The sequence below is a fragment of the Pleurodeles waltl genome, chromosome 2_2, assembly GCF_031143425.1.
Source record: "Pleurodeles waltl isolate 20211129_DDA chromosome 2_2, aPleWal1.hap1.20221129, whole genome shotgun sequence".
NCBI lineage: Eukaryota > Metazoa > Chordata > Amphibia > Caudata > Salamandridae > Pleurodeles > Pleurodeles waltl.
Window position 1 is genome coordinate 1,041,761,418 of NC_090439.1, and position 12,701 is coordinate 1,041,774,118.

A 12,701-nucleotide genomic window follows, 5' to 3' on the forward strand; every position below is an offset into this window, starting at 1 on the left:
AAATCGTCAACGCTCAACTCACCACCGCCCTGGAAACCAACGACTCCCTCGACCCCACACAGTTCGGTTTCAGGGCCAACCACAGCACCGAAACCACCCTCATCGCAGCCACGGATGACATCAGAGCCCTGACCGACAAGGGAGAAACCGTGGCCCTCATACTCCTGGACCTCTCTGCAGCCTTCGACACGGTCTACCACCGCACCCTGATACGCCGCCTCAGCAACGCCGGCATCAGAGGCAAGGCCCTGGAATGGATCATCTCCTTCCTCTCCGGAAGGACTCAGAGAATCCGCCTGCCCCCCTTCAGATCCACAGCCACGGAGATCATCTGCGGCGTACCCCAAGGATCCTCCCTCAGCCCCACTCTCTTCAACGTCTACATGACCCCCCTGGCGAACATCGCACGCAAACACGGACTCGACCTCATATCCTACGCCGACGACACCCAGCTCATCATATCCCTCACCAACAACCCCACCTCAGCAAGGACCAGACTACATGACGGCATGAAGGAAGTAGCGAACTGGATGACAGACAGCCGGCTGAAACTGAACACAGATAAGACGGAGGTCCTCATCCTCGGCCCTACTCCCAACGCATGGGACGACTCCTGGTGGCCCCCCGCCCTAGGCAGCACTCCCCAACCCACCGACCACGCACGCAACCTCGGCTTCATCCTGGACTCATCCCTCTCCATGACCAGACAGGTTAACTCGGTGACCTCGGCATGCTTCAACACCCTCCGCATGCTCTGCAAAATCTTCAGCTGGATCCCCACCGACACCAGGAAGACCGTCACCCACGCCCTCGTCACCAGCCGCTTGGACTACGGGAACACTCTGTACGCCGGCATCACCACCAAGCTGCAGAGGAAACTCCAACGGATCCAGAACGCTGCCGCACGACTCATCCTGGACATACCCCGCCACCACCACATCTCCGTACACCTAAAAAGACTCCATTGGCTCCCAGTCAACAAGAGGATCACCTTCAGACTCCTCACCCACGCACACAAAGCCCTTCACAACCTCGGACCCAAACTCATCAACAACCGCGTCTCCTTCTACACTCCTCCGCGCACTCTACACTCGACCGGACAGGCCCTGGCAGCCGTACCCCGCATCCGCAAAGCCACCGCCGGAGGAAGATCCTTCTCTTTCCTGGCAGCGAAGACCTGGAACTCTCTGCCCAGCCACCTTCGCGCCATACCTGATCACCTCTCCTTCAGAAAGCAGCTCAAGACCTGGCTCTTCGAGCACTGACCCCCCCCCTCACCAGCGCCTTGAGACCCTTGATGGGTGAGTAGCGTGCTTTATAAATACGAATGATTGATTGATTGATTAACGCACCAACTCACACATCCACTGGAAGAGACAGGCCTTGTGGTCAATTTGCGCTGCGCAGGGCCAAAGGCCATGCATGGCACAGGGTTGGGTGGTTATAGGGACTTGGCTGCAGTGCCTGACTGCAATGCCAAGCCTTGCGACCAAAGGCTGTGCCCAGCAGAGGTTGGAATAATGTATAGTAAGTAAAAAAATCGTTACAGGGACATTATAGTTAGGTTCTGAATTTACTTGTACAAAACCATAGAAATTTAGCAGTTATAGTTAGACCTCTTTCAAGTAACTATATCTGCGGCCTAAGGTAGATATAACTCGTGCCTCCCACCACTCAGTTTTTTTCTTCAATAATTTGACTTCTAATGTTTCATTGATATTTTTATTGACGTTTTAACATTTCTTATGAGTGCTGTAATATCTGGGGTAACTAGCAGTGCATGGTGCAAGTTACAGTTACCTTAGGGTGTGAGTTAGAGTTACTTGAAAAAACTCTCACTATAACTGCTAAATTTCTCTGGTTTTGTGTGAGTAAATTCAGAACCTAAGTATATCATCCCTGTAACCCTTGGTTACAGGGCTGTAACCAAAGGGGTTGGCTGCAGGGCCTGGTCTGCGGTGTTAAAGGGTCCATGTGGATGTGAGAGTGGGTGTGAGAGCACCTACCTAGGTGTCAGAGTAGGTGTAAGAGGATGTGTCTGGGTGTGACAGTGAGTGTGAAAGTATCTTGGTGAGTGGGTGTTTGAGGGTCTGTGTGGGTCTATGAGTGCAAGTGTGGTAGTCTGAGTGTGTTTGTGAGTTGGTGCGTGAATGTCTGAGTGGATCTGTGAGTGGATGCTTGATTGTCTAAGTGGGTTTGTGAGAGAGTGTGTGAGTCTGAGTGTGCTTGTGAGTGGGTGTGCGAGTGTCTGAGTAGGCCTGTGAGTGGGTATGTGAGGTCTGAGTGGATCAGTGAGTGGGTGCGTGAGGGTCTGAGTAGGTCTGTGAGTGGGTGCATGAGGGTCAGAGTGGTCCTGTGAGTGGGTAGATAAGTGTCTGAGTGGGTCTGTGAATGAATGGGTGAGTTGGTCTGTGAGTGGGTGCTGAGTATCTGCATGTGTCTGTGAATGTGTGTGTAAGTGTCTGATTGTGTCTGTAAGTGGGTGCGTGAGTGTCCAAGTGGGTCTGAAAGTGGGTAGATGAGTGCCTCAGTGGGTCTGTGAGTGGGTGCTTGAGGGTCTGAATGGGTCTGTCAATGGGATCATCAGTATATGAGTGGGTCTTTGAATTGGTGCACAAGTTTCTTAGTGGGTCTGTGAATGGGGGAAGCGGCCTTTACACTGTGGGCTCAGCAATGTGTGCCATTTCTACACAAGCCTAAACTACGCATCCGCATTAACCATGCATTTGCGTGGTTAAGGTCAACAGCGGTTTAGTTGTGCGGATGTGTGGGAGGAGGAACAGAAAGGATTGGGAGAGGAAGTTCCAGACATGGCCAGATAAGTGAGGATAGGGCTGGGTTTGACGGGGGTAGTTTTTAGGGGTGGGGCAGTTTTAGGGCTCAGGGTGGGGGAGGTCAGGGTAGCTTTATTGGCAGGAAGCAGAGGACAGGGTGTTAGGGCACGGGGGTCAGTGTAGTTTGAAGGGCTGGGTTTTAGGGCCCAGGGCAGGAGGGGCAGTTTTCAGAAGTGGGGCTCAGTTTTAGGGCTCAGATCGGCGGATGCTGGGGCTCAGGGTAGCTTTTGGCAAGTCTGAGGGTGAGGGGAAGGGGTAGTTTTAAAGGCTGGGGCCCAGTTTTGAGGCCCATGGGTAGGGGCCGTTTTAAAGCCTGGGACAGTATGGATTGCAGGGCTGGGGTATCAGATGCTAGGGCAGGGGGACTGCGACGTGCAATTTACCACACATAGGGGGTTATTACAACTTTGGAGGAGGTGTTAATCCGTCCCAAAAGTGCCGGTAAAGTGACGGATATACCACCAGCCGTATTACGAGTCCATTATATCCTATGGAACTCATAATACGGCTGGAGGTATATCCGTCACATTTGGGACGGATTAACACCTCCTCCAAAGTTGTAATAACCCCCATATTCCTTTAGCAATCATGCTTTTGAAACAAAATTCATTGTAAAGACATGTGTGGTAAAGGCATGCATGGTAAAGGCGTGGTTGTGGTTCAGACATCTTTGTTTAGGCATGCGTGATTTAGGCATGATTTGTTGTATTATAAAACTGTGAATAGGTGTATAAATGTCTGACTGTGTCTGTGAGTGGGTGCATGAGTGTCTAGGTAGGTCTGTGAATGTGTGCATGAGGGTTTGAGTGGGTCTGTGGGTGGATACGCAAGGGTCTGAGTGGGTGTGTGAGTGGAGGTGGGAGGGTCTCAGTGGGTCTCTGACTGGATGTGTGAGTGTCTCAGTGGGTCTGTAAGCAGGTGCATGGGAGTCTGAGTGCTTCTATGAGTGAGTGATTTTAGTGTATGAATGAATCTGTGAATGTTTTTTTTTTTAAATGTCAGCGTTCTTCGAGAATTCAACATGATGTTCCACTGTAGGCCGCGACATATTAACAAATATTGCATTTTGTGAAAAAGAATATTTTGAAGGTCATAATTTCACTCCTCTATCAAGGACGTGGGGTCAGGGTACCTCCAACCTGACCCCCTTATGCCACTTTTCATTTTATTTTTCAGCCCCAGGGATCGGGTCCCATTTCGTAAAATGTTGGCCACAAGTTTCTGGTCACGTTGCGGCCAGCGAATTAAAGCATTCCTGCTGGAATGCACATTCACAAATACGCCACGATCATCATGAAAATATCACAACAGATCAGCAGCCCTAGACATACAAATTTATTTCCCCTTCAATATCTCAGAAACTACTACACTGATTTATACAAAATAACAAAAAGCGTATTCTGTGTACCAGAACCTACCTTCCTGCCAAATTTGGTGTACTTCTGTCCAGCTGTTTGGACTGTAGTCGTGTTCAAAAATACTATGGGAATTAACACGGAAAAGCACGTTTTTGACCCCCTCATTCTATGCTCCCGCTTGATGGTTCACCTTGAAACTTTCCATGGGAAAGAAAAATGACCAGCAGACTCTTATTTGGAAAGTTTCATGAAGACTCTGCAAATGGTGCCAAAGATATAGGCAAGTAAAAAACAAAACCTTTTATATGGACTCATGGTCTAAACTATAACTACCTACCGGTGACTGCCCGCAAAGTTGGTAGTTATAGTTTCCATAGGAAGAGCATTTTTTGTTGTGCCAGTAACTTTGGAAATGCTTGGCGAATCTTCACAACCTTTCCTAAACTTATATTTTAGTCGGTTTAGCTACTGACATGTCAGTTTTGGGGTGATCCGTCAAGCGGGGGAGGGAGGGGAGTCCCAAAATGTGTTTTCCCCATTCATGTTGCATTAGGGTCTTTAAACACGCCCCCAGCCTGAATAGCTGAATGGAATTACACCACATTTGGCAGGAAGATAGATCCTGTTCCACTGATTGGGCTTTTTGTGATTTGGTATAAATGTGTTCAGTAGTTTGGAACTACGAAAGATTAAAATATATAGATATCTTGGGATCTGGAGCCTCCCCAGATACAACTTTTCCCTGTGCTAATATCTGATTAGCTGCCAAAACTTCAACAAGGAACTCCTGGTCCCACAAAAAAAGAAAAATAAACAGAAAAGGGGCCAGGGTAGAGATATCCTGGGCCCCTAGCCTTGGTGCAGATGTTCCTCAGGGACCCCACCAGGGTTAAAAAGCATTTTTTTTAAAACAAAATCTCTGAAAAATCCATGGAGGAATCTGCGGATCTATTTGAGATTTAAAAAAAAATCAGGGCCCATATTTATATTTTTTTAGCACCGCATTTGCGTCACTTTTTGACGCAAAAGTGGCGCAAACTTACAAAATATAATTGTATTTTGTAAGTTTGCGCCACTTTTGCGTCAAAAAGTGACGCAAATGCGGCGCTAAAATAGTATAAATATGGGCCCAGGTCTCCTGCACTTCTTTACTTGGGCTAGGTTCTAGGGGCATTGAAGGGTGAAAAATGGAGGGGGGTTATGAGAACCCTCAGGACTTACACTTCCCTGGGGATAAGATTTAAATGTGGCCCCTCCGCAGCCCTGGGGACCGCCACCTCCCCGGGTCAAATATACTTTTTTATAAGCAGGGAGCCGGCGTGGACCCTCTGCAGCCCTGAAGACCTACACCTCCCCTTAGGGTGAATTTCTATGGTTTTGTGTGTTTTAAATGTGAGCCCAATTATAGCATCCCTGTAACCTTTGGCTTTTTTCAGTGAATTTCAATGTTTTTTTTAAATTCTATTTCCTAACTATAACATCCCTGTAACCTTTGTTTTTGTTGTGAATTTCAATGTTTATTTTTAATGTAAAGTAATGTCAATTGCTATAGTTAATTCAACCACCGCCTCACACGGCCTGCGGCTAGGCCCTGCGACCAACCACCTATAGTCACTCCACCCCCTCCATTGTGCACTTTGGCTAGGCTCTGCAGCCAAACCGCTATCACCATCCAACCCCGCATCCGTGTATGGTGGGGTTGGGACTCAGCAGCAGCTGACCAGAAAAATCCCACTCGTCAAAGTCACTACATGAGATATTGTGCTCAAAAAAGGCAATGATATAAACACCTCCATTAAAGATTACAGATAATTTTTGAAGTTGGAAATGCAGAGAAAATACAATTGTTTTGCCTTGGCCATGCACACAACGGTAGGCTGACCAGTATTTTACACAAGTGGACCTTCAACATGGGCACGTGCTTTGTTTGTAAGTATAAGTGCTTGCCAATGATGTTTAATTTATGTAAAATAAGCATTGTGCCAGAACGAATCCTGCCATGCTTATTTTTCCAAGAAGAGGGCAGTGTTTTCTGCAAAATGTCTACCCAACTGGAATACTTTCTACTAGATATTTAGTGAGTGGTACCTCCTTGGGTAAATGTATAGTGCACCTCCTACACTACAGATGTGAAAAGGATGCAAGGAAATGTCTCCATTGATCTTGTATGCCATAAGGCCCCCGCAGACCCAGCCATCTTCCAACTCTTGCGGTAGCCGGCACTTCTATGGCAAGCAGGGAGCTGGTTTAAATAGCAGCTCCCTGCTTGTGGGAGCAATGTTTTCATCTGTTTCCCTACACGCATATTTGTGTGCAGGGAAACAAGTGAAAACTCTGCTTTAAGCAAGCGAAGATGTTGGACAGCTCCTGCTTGCGGAAAGCAGAGTTATGTTTGCTTTTGCTTGTTTGGAGCTGTCAGTTACCACCAAGTGAAAGCAAACAGCTGCCTCCGGAGGGTGGGCAACTCGGGAGGTAGCAGGATCCGGTCCTGGGGGCTGGCGGTCCCCAGGGCCATCTATGCCTCCTTGAGGGGGGCCATATGGCCTCCATCCAATGTTTATTTTAGCCCTGGGAAAGTGGTGGTCGCTTGGGTCTGCGATGCACCCCCTTCATTATTTTATTTGGGCCCCAGGGAGGTAGCAGTTCCCAGGGCACTGGGGGGATGTGCGGACCCCACAAAAATTGGCTGCATTGCCCCATGCTGGTGTCAGTCCCCAGGGTGCAGGGGGCTGCACGGGCCCCCGATATTTTATACTTATTGCCCCAGGGGAGTGGCATCTGCGTAAGGGACGTGCGGGCCCGCCTGCATAATTACTAGTGTATTGCCCCCATTGCCCAGGGAAGTTTTTTTGGCTGGGGCCAGTGGTCTGCGACAGACCCGCTACATTATTTTTTTTTACCCCTGGGGAGGTGGCAGTCCACAGGGCTTTGATAAGCTCTAGGAGTGGGGCCCATTGCCCCCCTTTATATTTTGGCAATGACCCTGGGACCCAGCCTAAAACAAAAACTTGTGATTAAATTTGCGAATAGTCGCAATTTTTACCATGTGATCGGGCGAACCCGATCACGGTGACAGCAACCAGGGGAACTGACGTATCGGGCGAACCCGATACGTCATTTCCGCGTCCCCATGTTGCCATGGGGACGCGCAACTCGCCGCAGCTGCGTTTCCCCGTTCCCGGGGAAACGCTCGGATGGAAAAAGGCCGCGGATCGGCAGAAAGAGGAGAACCAGGACGAAGAGAAGAACGGCGGGAGTAGGAGGAGGACGGAGACCGGTGAATTCACGAAGGAGCAGACCACCAGAGACCAGGAGCCGAACGGTCCCGGAGAGCAGTACAGACGGACGAAGGAGCCTAGCCACGACCCTGGAGGGTCGTGGCTTACAAAGGTACGGTCCCTCCTAGGGACAAGGGGCAGGGACCCTAATTCTACGCTGGGAAAGGGAAGTGGGGAGGAGTAAGAGGAGAGAGGGATAAAGAAAGGGCCCTGTCTGACTAAGAATACCTAAACCTCTCGGGCACACCTTATGACTTACCTGAAGCACAGATAGTGTTATACTTTAACACAGTTCACGGGTGAACACACTTTTCTCCTATCCCCCTACTTACCTATTCCCTATTCTTTCTTCACTGTAGAGAGTCCCAGTAAATACATATATACTTACCCAAGCCTTCTTCTGTTTTCTTGTCGGTACCTCCCTGGAGCCTTACCACGTTACTCGAGAAACCTGACAAAGGAAGAAAAGAGAAAGAAAGAAGATCAAGTTAAAGAAGAAACATTTAACTGGGCCATGCCATATTTCAACGTGAAAACTTGAATGAACAAAAGATAACGCCTATAAAATAAACCTTTACTTACTATAATATCGGATCTCCGTCTGGTGTATACTGTTCAGCCTGCCACAGTGGTGTCAGAAGTGGGATCTGAGAGTCCCGGCGGCTGAGGAACGGTATAACCATGAGTGAACATCCGAGCCTTGAGGACATGATTAAACAACTGGCGGAAGGCCAGCGACATTTACAGCTGGTTTGGGAAGCTCACCAGCGCGAGGCCAAAGAAGATAGGGAAGCCTTACAGTCCGCTCTAAAGAGCCAAGCTACTATATTGGCAAACAATCAGCTGGTTCACGAGACGGCCATGAAAAAGTTAACTGAGACCATAGCTGCTAGTAAAGTGCACCCTAATGTCCTCAGTTCGGTTCTTCATCGGTATCAGGAAGGGGAAGATCCTGATTCGTTCTTTACTAACTTTAAGCGGGTCGCCTCTTCGGCTCAGTGGCCCGAAGATCGATGGGGACAATACATCGCACCCTTACTCACCGGTCTTATACAGGCAGCCTATCAGGCGGCCAACCCCGATGGAACTACACCTTATAAAGACATTAAAAAGAGCATTTTGGAACGGATTGGTCACGACACTGAGTATTACCGAGTACGGTTCGGTAAGGTTAGATGGGGTCAAAATGAGGACCCTCGGACCTTTTACTTTAGGGTTAAGGATTTGGCGCTCAAACGGCTAGGTCCTATAGGCACTAGTCGAGAGGATGTTATTAAAACAGTTATCCTCGAGCAGTATTTGGATGCATTACCCACAGGTACAAAAAGCTGGATAAGACAACATCCTAATGTGGATACGGACATGGCTATAGATCTGGCTTGTGCGTATCACAGATCCACGGACGTAAGATCAACTTCACCTCGGCCCAATCCCAAACCCCTTCCTCCTCCAACACGGCCCATCCAGAGATATCCTTTAGAAGACCCTATTTCACGTAAACCAGGGGAGGCCCATCCAATGTCCGGACCCCAATGTTTTAACTGTGGAGAATGGGGACATATTGCTCGCGTATGTCCCAGGAAAACAGAGGGGACAGAACCTATGGAAATAGGAGTAACCCGACGCAGAGTCTTATGTACAGGAACAGGGGATAGCAAATTTAAACAGACACTCCGAATTAATGGGCATCTCCTCTCTGCCCTCATAGACTCGGGTTGCACTCAGTCAGTAATACGAAAAGATTTGATAGATCCAGTAGATGAAAACATCTGCCAAAGAGTAACTATTTGCTCAATATCCTCTCTCCACAGTAGAACTAGAGTGGGGAAATTACAGAGACTTTCTTCCCATGGGGGTCATGGAACAACTAATAGAGGAATGTATTGTGGGAACAGATTACATACACTTCCAGCAATTATTAAATAATACTCACAAGGAGAACTTCGAATGGTGGGCAGAGGCTCCTTTCCCTTATAGCGAAATTGACTGTCCCCCATATCGTAGAAAACTGTCTCGCCGGGAAAAGAGGGAAGGCAAGGCCCAGTTTCGAGCAACTAATAACCAACCTCAACCCATAAGAGTTATAGCGGAGAATCACAGGGACTCCATCAGTTTCCGACAGCATCAGAGGGAAGACCCTACTCTCACTCATGCTTGGGGAACAGCAAAAACGGAAGAAACTGACGAGGTGGGTCCCTATTTTTTTGTACAACGCAATCTTCTGTATAGGGTGACCACTACCAGGGCAGGGGAACGCAAATTCCAATTAGTAGTCCCCGAGACTTATAGAGACCAAGTACTTTTTCTAGCCCACAATCAACCGGGTGGGGGCCATTTTGGCAGAGACAAAACTGAAGAATATCTCCTCCGAAGATTCTACTGGCCAGGGGTTTTTGCTCATATTCGAAAATATTGCTCACAATGTCCTAGGTGTCAGCTCACCGAACCCGTCCGGCCCCGGAAAGCACCTCTCTTACCTCTTCCCATCATTGATATCCCCTTCAGTAGGGTGGGAATGGATTTAATCGGACCCTTACTTCCCTCAACTAAGGGACACACATATATACTAGTGATAGTAGACTATGCAACCCGGTATCCCGAAGCCATACCTCTTTCCAGCATGACGACTAAAACGGTGGCACAGGCAATGATAACAGTATTCACGCGGACCGGGTTTCCCCGAGAAATTCTTACGGACCAGGGTACACCCTTCATGTCCAACCTTATGAAGCAAATCTGTAAAACACTTGGCATTACTCAGATTAAAACTTCAGTTTATCATCCACAGACAGACGGACTGGTGGAACGCTACAATAGGACTATTAAAACTCTCTTAAAGAAAATAGTGGATGAGACTGGGAGGGATTGGGATCAGAAACTACCCTTAGTGTTATATGCCATTCGCACCCACGAACAGTCCTCTACAGGGCATAGTCCATTTGAACTGGTCTTCGGGAGGCAACCTCATTCCCTTTTAGATATGGCAGTCGAGACCTGGGAGGAAGAAGAAGAAGAGGAGGGGAGACCAGTGTTAGAATACGTTCAGAAGTTGAAGTCGCATTTACAGGATTTATCGGAGAATGTAAGACAACATATGGAAAAGGCCCAAGAGTCGCAGAAACACTATTACGACAAGGGAAGTAAACTCCGTACATTCCTTCCTAATGACCAGGTGTTGATTATGAGACCCACATCTGATCAAAAGCTGTTAGCTAGATGGCAAGGGCCATATAGGATTGTTCGAGCAATCTCCCCTGTCACCTATCTTATAGAGTTAAGTGTCAACCCCCAATAAAACACAAATTTATCATGTGAATCTTCTCAAGAAATGGGAAGCGGAACCAGAGGAGAGAGAGAGTAGCAGCGAGTTGTCTCTTATCCCCGTTAAGGAGGTAGAGATAGAGTTGTTTCCCTCGGGGAATTCACAAGAAGTAAACTTGCCCATTGTCAACACCTCGTTGACAAAGTCACAGAAGGATCAGTTAGATACCTTATTAACTCAGCACTCAGGAGTATTTTCGGATACACCAGGCAGAACATCCATAATCCAGCACAGAATAAGAACAACCCCAGGTCAGATTATTCGATTACGGCCCTATCGTATTCCCGAGGCTAGGAAACATATAATTGAAAACGAAATAGAAAAGATGATACACATGGGAGTTATTGAGCCTTCTGTCAGCCCATGGTGCTCACCCGTAGTTCTGGTTCCCAAACCTGACGGAACAATTCGTTTTTGTATTGACTTCCGCCAACTCAATGCCATCTCTATATTTGACTCGTATCCTATTCCCCGGGTGGATGACGTTCTTGACAAGCTAGGGACAGCTAAGTATATGTCTACTTTAGACCTCACTAAAGGATACTGGCAGATACCCCTTTTTCCCGAAGATAAAGAAAAAACAGCCTTCTCGACTCAATCTGGTTTATATCAATTCACTGTGTTACCTTTTGGCTTTCATGGGGCGCCGGCAACATTTCAAAGGTTGATGGATAGATTGTTAAAACCCTTCCATTCCTTCTCTGCCGCTTATCTTGATGACGTTGTTATCTTTAGCAATACGTGGCTTGACCATCTGTACCATCTACACCAAGTGTTCACTACTCTCACAGACGCCGGTTTGACTGCTAATCCAAAGAAATGTGTCTTGGGGAAGACTGACATATCGTATCTCGGCTATAAGATAGGCGGTGGTATGCTAAAACCCCAAATGACTAAAGTAGAAGCAATTCAAAACGCCCCAACCCCAAAGACAAAGAGAGATTTGCGTTCCTTTCTTGGGCTCGTGGGTTACTATCGTAGGTTTATCCCGGGGTATTCCACGGTGGCGGCACCACTTACTGACCTATTATCAAAAAAACACCCCAACAAATTGGTCCCTTTTTCGGCCAGTCAGAGAAACAGTTTTGACCAGTTAAAATCCTCCCTTACCTCAGAACCGGTTTTGCGATGTCCTGATTTCTCCCAACCTTTTCATGTGTACACAGATGCTTCGAATGTGGGCATTGGGGCAGTGCTCGCTCAACCAGATGCGGGTGGTGGAGATCACCCGATTGTCTTTATTAGCCGGAAGTTGTTTCCCCGGGAATGCCATTACCCCACGATTGAGAAGGAGTGTTTGGCCATTAAATGGGCTGTGGAGACTTTACAGTATTATCTTCTGGGTCGACCTTTTGTACTGTTTACTGATCATGCTCCGCTCACCTGGCTTGCTTCCCATAAGGATTCCAACTCCAGAATTCTCAGATGGTTTCTTGAGCTTCAGCCGTTTTCCTTTCAGGTTTGTCATGTGCCTGGAACACAACAGGGTCCTGCGGATTACCTATCCAGGTTTCCTTGCCCTACTCCGGTCCTCGAACAGGACCGTTCTTGGGAAGGGGTATGTGATCGGGCGAACCCGATCACGGTGACAGCAACCAGGGGAACTGATGTATCGGGCGAACCCGATACGTCATTTCCGCGTCCCCATGTTGCCATGGGGACGCGCAACTCGCCGCAGCTGCGTTTCACCGTTCCCGGGGAAACGCTCGGATTGAAAAAGGCCACGGATCGGCAGAAAGAGGAGAACCAGGACGAAGAGAAGAACGGCAGGAGTAGGAGGAGGACGGAGACCGGTGAATTCACGAAGGAGCAGACCACCAGAGACCAGGAGCCGAACGGTCCCGGAGAGCAGTACAGACGGACGAAGGAGCCTAGCCACGACCCTGGAGGGTCGTGGCTTACAAAGGTA